Genomic DNA, 14,895 nt, shown 5'->3' on the forward strand with positions numbered 1-14,895 from the left:
TCTCTCCTCATTATGCTAATGTTTGCACAAGGCCAGCAAATCCAGATGTAATTTGCATGCTTCAGATGGCAGTGTTCGCGCAGAATGTTGAGGTTTCAGTTACGATTCGAATTGTGTGACTTATGGATTGTTAAATCTTGATATTTATATTGATGTTGTGACATATTTGCAGTCCTGGACAGGTTTATGAGCGCTGAAAAAATTGCAATGCACAGACACTAAATACTAATGACATAAATGGTGCACATTATAAATGAGGATGAAGGATGCGCTACACATATCTCTTTTTTTATTTATTTTTTATTTCTATTTTTTTTTTTTACACACTTCTTATGTTGTCTTATAATTCACATAGGTCAAAGAAATATGATCCCTTTGAAGGCTAAAACTATGAAAGATTCTGTCCTATTTGACCTCAGAACACACAGAAGATAGATGAGCCATCATAGAGCCACATACTGTATACTGCAAAATCTAGTTCCTGTGCTAAAGCATACTTTTAAAGCATATGCAAATCAATAGCAATGAGCTCTGAAGGCGATCCTAGTCATCTCCCCTGACCCTGTCAATCAAGAAGAAGAGGGAAGACTGGCAGAAGGAGCAGGAGGAGCAAGGGTGAACAGAGCTGTGTAGTGCCAGTGCCTAGAGCTTCTGAAAACAGCAGACAGGCAAGAATGCCAGGAGTCTGACCAACTCATCAATACAAAAGTCCTGGTTAGCTCCTTTAAAGGGAGTCTGTCACGAACCTGACCGGTTTTAAACCGATCACATAGTTCAGTGGGACACAAAGACACAGATGTTACCTTTGTTTCGTTTTTCAGATCATCCAAATCGCCCAAAAAGTTGTTTTTATGATATGCTAATGAGCCGTCGCAAGTGCCCAGGGGCGGAGAGTTTGCTGAAAGTGCCCAAGTTCCCCCGTCTGATTTTTGGGCGATTTCGATGATCTGAAAAACTAAACAAAGGTACCATCTGTGTCATGTCTGTGTCCCACTGAACTATGTGATTAGTTTAAAATTAGTCAGGTTGGTGACAGACTCCCTTTAACCTCCTAACTACAGCCCTAGCTGTCAGGTGGGAACACTGTCAGTAGCACGTCTACCAGCGTGCCCTTGTATTCAGTATATCCGATCGGAGTCCCAGTTTAATCGCTGGCGCTACTGCAGTCCTGGCTGACATGGTTACTTAGCGCTTTTAGCAGCATTATACTTACATGCGCTGTCTGTGGCTGGCCGGCGCTCCTCCTACTGGTAAGTGAAAGGTCTGTGCGGCGCATTGCTTATAGCACAGACCTGTCACTTACCAGTAGGAGGAGCGCCCTTTCCAATCCGATGGTATATTTTAACTTGAAGCATCCCTATCACCATGGGAACGCCTCTATGTTCGAATATACCATCGGATTTGAGTTAGATTGTGAAAACTCAGATCCAACAGTATATTCTAACACAGAGCATTCCCATAGTGATGGGGACGCTTCAAGTTAGAATATACTGAGAACTGTGGACATAATGGCCCCCTGCTGCCAGGAAGCACCTGATCTCTTACAGTGGGCTGTGATCCGCAAAATTAACCCCTCAGGTGCCGCACCTGAGGGGTTAATTGTGCGGATCACGGTCTCCTGTAAGAGATCAGGTGCTTTCAGGCAGCAGAGGGCCAGACCCCCTCCTTCCTCAGTATTAAAATTATTGGTGGCCAGTGCGGCCTCCCCTCTCCCCCCCTTCCTAATTGGTGGCAGCAAAGCGGCAGTTCTGATCGGAGTCCCAGTTTAATAGCTGGGGCTTCGATCGGTTACTTAGCACTTTTAGCAGCATTATACTTACATGCGCTGTCTGTGGCCGGCCGGCGCTCCTCCTACTGGTAAGTGAAAAGTCTGTGCGGCGCATTGCTTATAGGAGGAGCGCCCGGCCTGCCACAGACAGCGCACATAAGTATAATGCTGCTAAAAGTGCTAAGTAACCATGGCAGCCAGTAGCGTCCTGGCTGCCATGGTAACTGATCGGAGCCCTAGCGATTAAACTGGAACTTTGATCGGAACTGCAGCTCCGCTGCCACCAATGATGGGGGGTTTGTTAACCAATGATTTTAATTAGGGGGGGAGAGAGGGGAGGTCGCACTGGACACCAATGATTTTAATAAGGGGGGGACAGACTAACCACCAATTATTTTAATAGGGTGGCGGGCCACACAGGCCCCCAATGATTTTAAATCTGGGGAGGGAGAGGGGTCTGGCCCCGCGGCACCTGAGGGGTTAATTGCGCGGATCACAGCCCCCTGTAAGAGATCGGGTGCTGCCAGGCAGCAGGGGGCAGTTATGTACACAGTTCTTAGTATATTCTAACTTGAAGCGTCCCCATCACCATGAGAACGCCTTTGTGTTAGAATATACTGTCGGATCTGAGTTTTCACGATCGTGAAAACTCAGATCTGAAAAAGCTAATACTATTATTTTCCGTTATAGCCATGTTATAACGGAAAATAATAAAGTGAAGTTCGGGTCCCCATTGACTTTAATTGGGTTCGGGTCCAAGTACGGATCAAGTTCGGGTCCCGAACCCGAACTTTTTTTTAAAGTTCTGCTGAACTCCCCCAACCCGAAAATCTAGGTGTTCACTCAACTTTACTAGTAACAATAAGGGCAACTCAGTGGTCATTGCGCAGGCACTGCAGCATGTAGTCGCTGATGTGTGCCAGGCCTTGTTATTTAAGTATTCGAAACAGCGCAACACGGCACACATGTCCCGCATGGAGGCCCACTTGTTGGTGGTGAAGTGGTGCTGTTCCGCAGAGCAACTCACCCCTGCATGCTGCAGCTGGAACTCCACTTTTGCTTGCTGCTAGTCGCACAGTCTTTCCAGTATGTGCAAGGTGGAGTTCCACCTTGTGGGTACGCCGCATATGAGGTGGTGAGCGGGAAGGCTGAAGTTATGCTGCAGCTCAGAGAGGCAAGCAACAGCAGGGTGAGAACGCCAAAAGCGCTCACAGACAGTCTGCACTTTCTGCAGCAGCTCTGACATCTCGGGGCAATTTTTCTTGAACCTCTGCACCACCAAATTCAGCACATGTGCCTGGCAAGGGATGTGCTTCAAGCCAGCTTAGCCCAGCGCTGCTATGAGATTTTGTCTGTTGACGCACACCACCAGGCCGGGCTTGAGGCTCAGCAGCACCAACCACTTATCAGTCTGTTCTTCCATGCCCGCCCACAGCTCCTGCGCAGTGTGGGGTTTTTCCTCCAAACATATGAGTTTCAGAACAGCCTGCTGTTGTTTCCCCCTGGCTGTGCTGAAGTTGGTGGTGCAGGTGTTGTGCTGACGTGATGAGGAGGTGGTAGAGGAGTAAGAGGAGGAAGAAACGGAGTAGGAGGCAACAGGAGGCACCAAGAAACGTACAGAAATACTCGGTGGCGGTAGGACATGCGCCAAACCACTTTACGCCTCAGGCCCAGCCACCACTACATTTACCCAGTGAGCAGTAAGGGAGATATAACATCTCTACCTGTGCTTACTGGGACACATATTGGTGGTTTTATGTACCTTGCCACTGATGGCGTTGACCAGCGCACACCTGCACACGTCACTTGGATGACCTGGGTGCAATTTGAGGTCTAGGACCACATCATCTTCCACTCATTCCTCACCCCTGCCCTCCTTGCCGGTCTACACAGTGCATAAAGCCACAGCAGTTGACACCTGTGTTTCATCATCATCATCAGAGATGCGCAAGGGTGCACCTAGCCTTTCTGCTGCCTGAGGTGAAAATTAAAAAAGCGTATATTACTACAGAACCCCATACAGGGTAATACAGCGCCACATACCTCTTACATCCAGTGACGTCTCCTTTGATGTAGATGTTCTCTTTCATCATCTTCTCCTTTCAGACCTTCGGACCAAACTACCATTTTTCAGCCATTTCTTATATCTGCAGTTTGACAAAAAAATCTTAGTTTACTACTTTTCCATCATCCTTTCATCTTCTGGACAAATCATCCTACCACCCCCAATATTGTGCCACTGTGCTCCCCAATATTATAGTGCAGAAACAGATAAACCCTCTGATAATACTAGTACTATGCAGATAGTGCCCTTAAATAATTATTGCCACACAGTGTCCTAAAGTAACTGCGCCCAGCAAATAGTGCTCCTGACACTAATAGTGTAAACATAACGTCTCCAAAAATAATTGTTCCAAGGTGCCCCCACAGTAATAGTGCTCCCCAAAGCCCCACTAATAGTAATTATTCTCTGCTAGAGCACACATGGTGGTAATAGTGCTCCTACACTGCCCTCAACATGTCCTCACTGTGCCCCAGAAGTAAAAATGCTCCCATGGTGCCCATACTAGTAATCATGTTCCCCATAGACCCACAGTAGCAATAAAGCCCACCATAATGCCCCTAGTAGTAATAATTCTCCTTATAATGTGACAGTACAAAACATGCCCCTTTTAATGTATGCCAGTGCATAAAATAACCCCTTTTAATGCCCCCAGTTGAGCTAATGTCCCCTTAGTGCCTCCATAATGTGCCAGTATAAAATACATCTATATAGTGCCCCCAGTAAATGCCCCCTGAGTGGTCCTCTCCCCCCTTCCTCCTAGTGCCCCCATAATGTACCAGTATAATATGCCCCTATATAGTTCCCCAGTAGATGCCCTTAGTGTCCCTGATAATTTGCCAGTATAAAATACCCCTTCTTAGTGGCCCCGTAGATGACCTCATAGTACTCCTCTCCCCCTACCCCATAGTACCCAACATAATGTGTCCCAGTATAAAATGCCCCTATACAGAGCCCCCCATTTAAAATACCCCTTCTTTGTGGCCTCAGTAGACGCCCCCATAGTGTTCCTCTCCCCCTTCCCCCATAGTGCCCCCCATATAAAATGCCCCTTCTATGTGGCCTCAGTAGATGCCCCATAGTGCCCCTTAATAATGTGCCAGTAAGAAGTGCCCCCCAATAATGTGACAGTAAGAAGTGCCCCCATAGTCCCCCCAATCATGTGCCAGTAAGAACTGCCCCCATAGATGCCCCCCAATCATGTGCCAGTAAGAAGTGCCCCCACAGCACTCCTCTCCTGTATTGTACCAAAAAAATAAAAAAAAATAAACTCACATACTTACCTCCATCAGGCTGGCAGCGATGCAGGCCTCTTCCGGCCTGTGTACCGCGATGTACGGCTCAGGCTGCTGCACCGGCCTCTGATAGGCTGCAGGCCTAGTGCTCGATACAGATAAATATATAGTGATGAGCGCTTCCACAGTTATCAAAAAGCAAAAGTGACTGCTGCATGACTTGGGGCTCAGACTGCTTGGCTGATGTGCAAGGGGTTGAGGTGGAAGACAAAAGCCTGTGGGCAGCCGGTGCCAAGTCTGCGCTTTCAGAAGGGGACCAGATGGGAGACAATGTGAAGGAACTGGAGGCAGTGTCAGCCACCCAATCTACTGCCACCTCTACTTGATTCTCTGCTATGGGACCTCTCTCCTCTGTCTGGGTGCCAGGGCCAAAATATCTGACAATGGCCTGTTCCAGTGGTGGGTGACGTGAAGCCTGATTCTCTGCTATGACATGAAGCCTGATTCTCTGCTATGGGACCTCTCTCCTCTGTCTGGGTGCCAGGACCAAAATATCTGACAATGGCCTGTTCCAGTGGTGGGTGACGTGAAGCCTGATTCTCTGCTATGACAAGAAGCCTGATTCTCTGCATTGGGACCTCTCTTCTCTGTCTGGGTGCCGGGGTTTAAATATCTGACAGTGGCCTGTTCCAGTAGTGGGGGACATGAAGCCTGATTCTCTGCTATGGGACCTCTCTCCAATTGATATTGGTTAATTTTTATATATTTTATTTTTATTTTTATTCATTTCCCTTACCACATTTGTTTGCCGGGGATTTAACTACATTTTGCTGCCTTTTGCAGCCATCCAGCCCTTTCCTGGGCTGTTTTACAGCCTTTTTAGTGCCGAAAAGTTCGGGTCCCCATTGACTTCAATGGGGTTTGGGTTCGGGACGAAGTTCGGGTCGGGTTCGGATCCCGAACCTTAACATTTCCGGGAAGTTCGGCCGAACTTCTCGAACCCGAACATCCAGGTGTTTGCTCAACTCTAGTTCTAGTTTATTCCAGTTTAGACTCCATACTGGAGCTAAGAAGACCTGAAAGAAGTAGCAGCCAGAGGAAAGTGTTCTTTAGCTGGAACAGGAACCACAAAAGGGAAATAGCTTGTAGAGCACCAGGACTCCATGCTAATTTATTTTACTGAGTGTCAAGAGGGGGATAACAGCCCAAGACACCCCATCCAAGGATACCAGAACCTACCAAAAATTCAGTAACCAGACACAAGCAGAGTTTAGCACAGCAGAGAGAAAAAAAGCTGAGTTATTAAGCGTGCCTGTCACCCCAGCAGAGAAAGAGAGAAAGCACAGTTACCAAGTTTGCCTGCCAGTTTATGCCCTGCTGGGACCAATAGAAAGTCTGAATGTAAGAAAAGTCTGAATATTGTTTGGAATCAAGTTTACCCAAGTAAAGCTGCTGTTAAAGTTTACCAAGGTCTGGAAAGTTATTCTTCATCCCCTAACTTAACTATTCCCTTTTATTTGCTTCGGAGCCTAAGCCTAGGGTCCCGCTGTATCCAGGTAGGAGCACCATGACACATATAGGCCGCACCACATAACTCGGCATTCCACTAGACCTGGGACCCAATAGATCCCTGGGGGGCAGCGCTGTGCACAAGTTACTTCACAGCACTGAGCTAAAGAGCTGCCTCATCCTCCTCTCTGTTCTGCTTGTCAGGGATTATGATCCTACGGTAAGTACAGCTGATAAGATCTTCTGTTGAATCTCTGTAGGAATGGAGCTTATGAGGAGACATGAAGTACCGAGAGGATGGACAGGATAGACTGCGGTAATGTGGGGCTGTCGTAATGGAGACTACATACAAGAGCTGCTGCTCATTACCCCCACCCTCCTCTCTGTACTTCATGTCTCCTCATTAAATTCCATTCCTGCAGAGATTCAGCTGAAGTTTTTATCAGCTGTACTCAGGATCATAATCCCTGACAATTAGGAGAGGAGGATGAAGCAGTTCCTTAGCTCAGTGTTGTGAAGTAACTTGTCCTGCTGTGTGATTAGTACAGGTTTTCTGTGTACTAATAGGACAGCAGCCATTTTGTTTCTCCTAATTATTGCTCCATGACAAAACAAGATTACAACAACAAGATTAACAACATTATAACTAATGAAAGAAATTTGAGAATACAGTTGCAAGAAAACGTATGTGAACCCTTTGGAATTATATGGATTTCTGCACAAATTGGTCATAAAATGTGATCTGATCTTCATCTAAGTCACAACAATAGACAATCACAATCTGCTTAAACTAATAACACACAAAAAATTAAATGTCACCATGTTTTTATTGAACACACCATGTAAACATTCACAGTGCAGGTGGAAAAAGTACATGAACCCCTAAATGAATGACATCTCCAAGAGATAATTGGAGTGAGGTGTCAGCCAGACAGCCAACTGGAGTCCAATCAATGAGATGAGATTGGAGGTGTTGGTTACAGCTGCCCTATAAAAAAAACACACCAGTTCTGGGTTTGCTTTTCACAAGAAGCATTGCCTGATGTAAATGATGCCTCGCACAAAAGAGCTCTCAGAAGACCTACGATTAAGAATTGTTGACTTGCATAAAGCTGGAAAGGGTTATAAAAGTATCTCCAAAAGCCTTGCTGTTCATCAGTCCACGGTAAGACAAAGTGTCTATAAATGGAGAAAGTTCAGCATTGCTGCTACTCCCCCTAGGAGTGTCCGTCCTGTAAAGATGACTGCAAGAGCACAGCGCAGACTGTTTAATGAGGTGAAGAAGAATCCTAGAGTGTCAGCTAATGTAAAACACTGTAAAACACTAAACAAGAATTGATGTCATGGGAGGAAACCACAGAGGAAGCCACTGCTGTCCAAAAAAAACATTGCTGGGCGTTTACAGTTTGCACAAGAGCACCTGAATGTTCCACAGCAGTACTGGCAAAATATTCTGTGGACAGATGAAACCAAAGTTGAGTTATTTTGAAGAAACACACAACACTATGTGTGGAAAAAAAGAGGCACAACACATTAACATCAAAACCTCATCCCAACTGTGAAGTATGGTGGTGGGGGCATCATGGTTTGGGGCTGCTTTGCTGCATCAGGGCCTGGACGGATTGCTATCATCGAAGAAAAAATGAATTCCCAAGTTTTTCAAGACATTTTTTAAGGAGAACTTAAGGCCATCTTGTCCACCAGCTGAAGCTTAACAGAAGATGGGTGTTGCAGCAGGACAACGACCCAAAGCATAAAAGTAAATCAACAACAGAATGGCTTAAACAGAAGAAAATACGCCTTCTGGAGTGGCCCAGTCAGAGTCCTGACCTCAACCCGATTGAGATGCTGTGGCCTGACCTCAAGAAAGCGATTTACACCAGACATCCCAAGAATATTGCTGAACTGAAACAGTTCTGTAAAGAGGAATGGTCAAGAATTACTCCTGACCGTTGTGCACGTCTGATCTGCAACTACAGGAAACATTTGGTTGAAGTTATTGCTGCCAAAGGAGGTTCAACCAGTTATTAAATCCAAGAGTTCACATACTTTTTCCACCTGCAATGTGAATGTTTACATGGTGTGTTCAATAAAAACATGGTAACATTTAATTCTTTGTGTGCTATTAGCTTAAGCAGACTATGATTGTCTATTGTTGTGACTTAGATGAAGATCAAAACACATTTTATGACCAATTTGTGCAGAAATCCATATCATTCCAAAGGGTTCACATACTTTTTCTTGCAACTGTATATTTAAAATAAAGTAATATTTAGGTTAATTCATTTATTTTATTTTCTTAATTCCCGGAGAACCCTTAATTCCCGGAGAATGACAAATGTGAGAATCCCCCGTTAAGTAGAATGGATACAAAATATTATTTCCCTAAACATTTTTTTAATGCTCATGCCCATAACCCACAAACAGACAATCAAAGCCCATCAAACAGTTTGACTAAATTGAGATGAGCGCAGGGGCGGATTGCAATGTGTTTTTCACGCGCGTGATAAAAAACTGAATGTGGTACCCAGACCCGAACTTCTTCACAGAAGTTCAGGTTTGGGTTCAAGGTTGTGTAGATTGTATTATTTTTCCTTATAACATGGTTATAAGGGAAAATAATAGCATTTGTAATACAGAATGCATAGTACAATAGGGCTGGAGGGGTTAAAATAAAATATATATAATTTAACTCACCTTAATCCACTTGTTCGCGCAGCCCGGCTTCTCTTCTGGCTTCATCTGTGAGGAATAGGACCTTTGATGACGTCACTGAGCTCATCACATGGTCCATCACATGATCTTTTACCATGGTGATGGATCATGTGACGGACCATGTGATGAGCATAGTGACGTCACCACAGGTCCTTTTCCTGTGCACAGCAAATATGAAGACAGAAGAGAAGCCGGGCTGCGCGAACAAGTGGATTAAGGTGAGTTAAATTTTTTATTTATTTTTTTAACCCCTCCAGCCCTATTGTACTATGCATTCTGTATTAAGAATGCTATTATTTTCCCTTATAACCATGTTATAAGGGAAAATAATAATGATCGGGTCTCCATCCCGATCGTCTCCTAGCAACCGCGCGTGAAAATCGCACCGCATCCGCACTTGCTTGAGGATGCTTGCGATTTTCACGCAGCCCCATTCACTTCTATGGGGCCTGTGTTGCATTGAAAACGCACAAAGAGGAGCATGCTGCGATTTTCAGGCAACGCACAAGTGATGCGTGAAAATCACTGCTCATGTGCACAACCCCATAGAAATTAATGGGTCCGGATTCAGTGCGGGTGCAATGCGTTCACTTCACGCATTGCACCCGCGCGGAAATCTCGCTCGTCTGAAAGGGGCCTAAAAGGTAGTAAACATAACCTTAAACAGTTATAACATTACTAACATCACTACTAGTCACACATGTTGTCTTGATCAATTGTGGCATCTGTTAGGGGAATGGCAGGTCTGAATTCAAGCCATGCTTGCCAATGAGAGTGGAATCTTCTCGAATTCTGGTCCCTATATGCCATCATTTTTTCAAAGATGCAATTTTGTTGCACCCAGAGGATCGTCTCTGACAGGGATGGGATCACTGTTGACTTCCAGTGTCTCATAATATTGAGCTTAGTAGTTATGAATAGGTGAGCTATAGGGATCCTGTAGGACCTAGGGATGACATGCATATCCATGAACATGAGGGCCCAATAGGGCGAGGGTTCAAGGTATATTCCACTAAATTTGGAGGCTAGGTCAAATACGCTAATCCATAAATTGGTTAACTTGGAAAAGGACCATAAAGTGTGCAGAAGTGTACCTTTGGCTCCACAATGGCACCAGCATAAGTCAGAAGTTCCAGGAAATATTTTGCTCAACCTATTAGGAGTCAAGTACCACCTCAGACATGTTTTTATAGCTGCTTTATACAAGGTAGTACTTATGAAGGTAGTTGAAATGAATCTTAGGGCCGGTATCCAGCTGGATATTGGGATCTGATTATTGATTTCATTATCCCAAGCTAAAAAGGGGGTTAATTTTTTTTGAAAGATGTGTTTGTCTCCTAGGGAATCCCCATAGCTCAAATAATTGCATATTGGCCGTTAATGCACACGGGTTCTGGGATTGTAATAGATGGCTTATTTGCAGGTATTTGTAAAACTCTGTACGCGGTAGATCAAATTCTTGTTGGAGTTCTGTAAAGGATCTAACCTGACCATCGTTGTACAATTGTGATATCCAAAGAAGGCCGTGGGATCTCCAAGAGGTGAGTTTTGTACCAGGGAGCTTTAGTTCTAACAATTGCAATGTTGTATGCCACTTTCTAAAAGGTAGGGAAGGTCGGAGATGGATTAAGGTGATCAATTAAGAGTGATCTTAAATGTATTGGGTGAGCTAGGAAGGACTCCATTTGGATCCACGGGATAGAGGTATCACCCATCCACCAACCGAAGAGGAGGTTAACTTGTGTTGCCAAGAAGTAGTCTTCTAGCTTTGGTAGACCTAGTCCTCCTCCTCGTTTGGTTTTGCATAATATTGTCGAGGATGTCCTTGGTTTATGTCCTGCCCAGATAAAGGAGTTGAGAAGGCTTTGTGCTTTATTAAAGAAGTGGGAAGGCACTTTGATGGGGACCGTGTGAAAAATTAACAAGAACTTAGGCAGAGTCATTATCTGAAAGGTCACAATGCGACCCACCCAGGATATCTGCCGTAAGTAGAGATATCTTCTTTAATAGTTTCTAAAAGGGGGAGATAGTTATGTTGAAATAGTAAAGTGATAGATGAGGTAATATTGATGCCCAGGTATTTAATATATGTGGATTGCCAGTCTTATTGGAATTTAGACCGTAATTGAGCCAGTTGGAGTGGTAGAATATTAAAGGGGAGGAGTTGAGACTTGTTCTCATTCATCTTATAATATGATATATGCCCAAATTGTTCTATAAAAAGCAAAGCAGATTCCAATAATGACTGAGGAGAGGATAGGGACAGCAGGATGTCATCTGCATAAAGAGATATGCAGTGCTGTTTGTTCCCAAACTTGATACCCGTGATGTCAGGGTGAAGTGTGATAGCTTGGGCCAGGAGTTTGATAGCCAAAACAAAAATGAGTGGAGACAGCGGACAGCCTTGGCGGGTTCCGTTAGTGATTGAGAAATTAGCTGACACTGCTCCGTTTACAAAAACGTTCGCTGTGGGAACCGAATATAGTGCCCTAATAGCTGTAATTAAAGTCTTCCCCAGGCCCATACGCTCAAGGACCAAGAAGGCATATGACCAATTTAGACGGTCAAACGTCTTCTCTGTATCCAGCGTGATCAAAAACGCTGGGGTTTTATGACGAATAATGTGGTCTACAATATTCAGCGCCCTTCTCGTATTATCTGTAAGTTGTCTCCCTTTGACAAATCCCACTTTATCTATATCCACTAGTGATGGAAGGATCTTTGAGAGCCTGTTAGCTAATGCTTTGGCGTATATTTTAACGTCCGTATTCAAAAGGGAGATGGTGCGACGGACTGAACCGTCACTAGGGCTGCTGGAGAAGCCTGAGGGCCAGCGTCCTTCCTACGGACTATGGACCCAGAACTATGGAGACCCCCTCAGACCTTTTGGGGTTACAAGAAACTATGAACCTGGATTTATGTATGGAATTTATATGCCACATATTTCCTATTGCCCATTAAAGGTGTATGGTGTGGATTCAGCAACACAAAAAGGGTTAACTCTGCACTGATACTCCCACTGATTGTGTTAGTGATGGGATTAAGATAGCTATAAGAGCAGCCAACTCCTCAATGAGTAGATCACCCTATGATATACTCAGGAGATAATCCCATCACATGTGTCTCCTCGCCCCCTATTCATTTATTATGGAGGGGGTGAAGATGTCTGTTTACATGTTGATCATTGTTGATTGCGTCAAAGACAATGCCATTGTGTTTGTTAATTGCGTCACAGACAATGCCATTGTGTTTGTTGAATAGGGTTAGTTTTTGTGTTTAAACTGTAAAGCTGTAAAGGATTGGCTGCTATGTCATGTCCTCAGTTCCCAACCAGGTCCACTGGGGTGATACCCTTGTTGGAAAATGTGTATATAAGTCAATGCTTGTGTGTTCAATAAAGAGTTCCTGTTTTACATTCAACATAGAGCCTCGTCTCATATGTATGGGGATTGCAATACGCTGTATACTCCCCTGGCTATAACTCCTAGCTCTTGTAAGAGCTGTTCCTGTTCCTTGTCCCTGTGGTGGTTATGGTGTAGAGCGAAGTGCTTGGAGTCCTCGGGAAGCACTAGTAGCATCGATCAACAGAGGTATGCAGTCGGGTGCCAGGAGATCCGTTACAGATGGGTCTTAAATTTGGGGTTTATCCTGTGCCTTGCCTGGTTTTGACAGGGTTACAATGGTGGCGGTTAACATTTCTTGAGGAAATGATCCCTCCTTAAACGCTTGTGAGAACATTGACATCAAGTGGGGGATTAAACCAGGACTAAAGGTCTTATAATAGGTGTTAAATAGGCCGTCAGGGCCTGGGGATTTGTGCATGGGTAGGGAAGAAATTATTTGGGATATTTATATTGTCGGAAATGGAAGACATAAAGAGCCTTGTCGTTGTGCAGCTAATGACGGAAGATGGAGTAAAGCTAAAAAGGTGTTAATTTACTCTGGAGTTGCTTGGTAGGTTTGCTGGGATTTATTCAAATTGTATAAGGAAGAATAGTATTCCATGAATTGATTGGCGATATCTTTAGGGTCATATATTTTACTCTTATTATATGAGTGAAGTAGGAAGGGGATCCTAGATTTGGTTGATCTCTGTTTAATCCTATTTGCTAGTAATTTTCCTGCTTTATTGTTTTGGGAATAGTAGCGGGCTTTAACTGAAGTAAGCTGCTTTTTTGTGGAGTAAGCACTCTTTGAGTTGTAGTCTCAGGGAATTAATCTGTGATTTGCGTTCTTCCGTAAAGAGGGATTTGTTTAAGGTTTCTAATATGGAAAGTTTAGACGTAATAGTATCCCCTGATAAATGCTTTATGGGCGTTACAAAGCCTGAAAGGGCTAGATACGGAGCCTTCATTAATTGAAAAATATTCTCGTAGCTCCTTTTCTATTATTGGTTTATAAGTAGGAGGTGATATCATGATCCTAATATGATCATTGATTGTCCTGAGGAAGAGGGTCCAATTCCCTCGAAACGCGTAGACAAATAAATAACTTTTTTCTTTTTATTCACCTCCTGCGTTATATATTCAGCCGAACAGCGCCCAAAAGCAAATACTATTTGCAGTTCCAGTTTTTCCTTCTTTTTGGTTTATCCTACTTCGTTTTCGCATTTAATTCTTAAATGCGCCCTGGAACTTAGGCTGCAGCAAGGCACCCTTGGCCGCTGGTCCATTTACCAGCCAGGCTCGTCAAAGGCGTTGTGACTCTTCACAACAGAATCTGGTAAGCGCATTACTTTTTCATTACTGTTATCATTATATACTGTACTACACAATTGGCGCTGCCTTTCTCTTCTCTCCTTCGCTTTAGGAGGTGATATTAAGTAGTCATTACAACGCCATATAATATCCCTGACATTATATGTTTCTGTGATGGAAAGACATATGGCGGCATGATCAGACCACTTGATGGTCTCAATAGTGGATTTAGAGGCTAGTTGTAACAGGGATCTGCCTAAGAGGAAAATATTTCAAAGACCCTGTAGACCCAGGAAATTCAAATTATATAATTCAAATAGCCTAGTTTCCTAGACTAGTAAACTCCCGTTTCCGGTCAAGTTAAAATATAACATTTATTTTATCTATTAAGAATAATATAAAACGGGAGAACAAAGGAAAACTTAAAAATTCTAGGTGCAGCAGAACTCTGCGGTCTCAATAGTGGATTTAGAGGTTAGTTGTAACAGGGATCTGCCTAAGAGGAAAATATCTATTTCCAAATACGTATTATGTACAGAAGAAAAAAAGGAAAAGTCACATTCTTGGAGGTGGTGAATCCTCCAAATGTCATAGAGTTCCTCTCTGTGCAGCAGAGGACCCAAGGATGCCCCATGGATTCTAGAGGGGGCCATGGAGTCCACCGCCGCATCAGGGACCATGTGGAAGTCCCTACATAATAGTATAGGACCTTGTTTTATCTTATTCATTTCAGTTAGAAGTTTGTTAAAAAATCATACTTGACTTGGGGGCGTAAGCCACAACCACTGTGTATGTGATATTGCTTACATTGCATACATGGATTATAAACCTCCCATTGGGATCTATATTGGAGGCGATTGGTTGATAAGCGGTAGATACTTTAAAAGCTAACACCATTCCTCTTTGTTT

Source organism: Bufo gargarizans, chromosome 10 (assembly GCF_014858855.1).
Source record: "Bufo gargarizans isolate SCDJY-AF-19 chromosome 10, ASM1485885v1, whole genome shotgun sequence".
NCBI classification, from domain to species: Eukaryota; Metazoa; Chordata; class Amphibia; order Anura; family Bufonidae; genus Bufo; species Bufo gargarizans.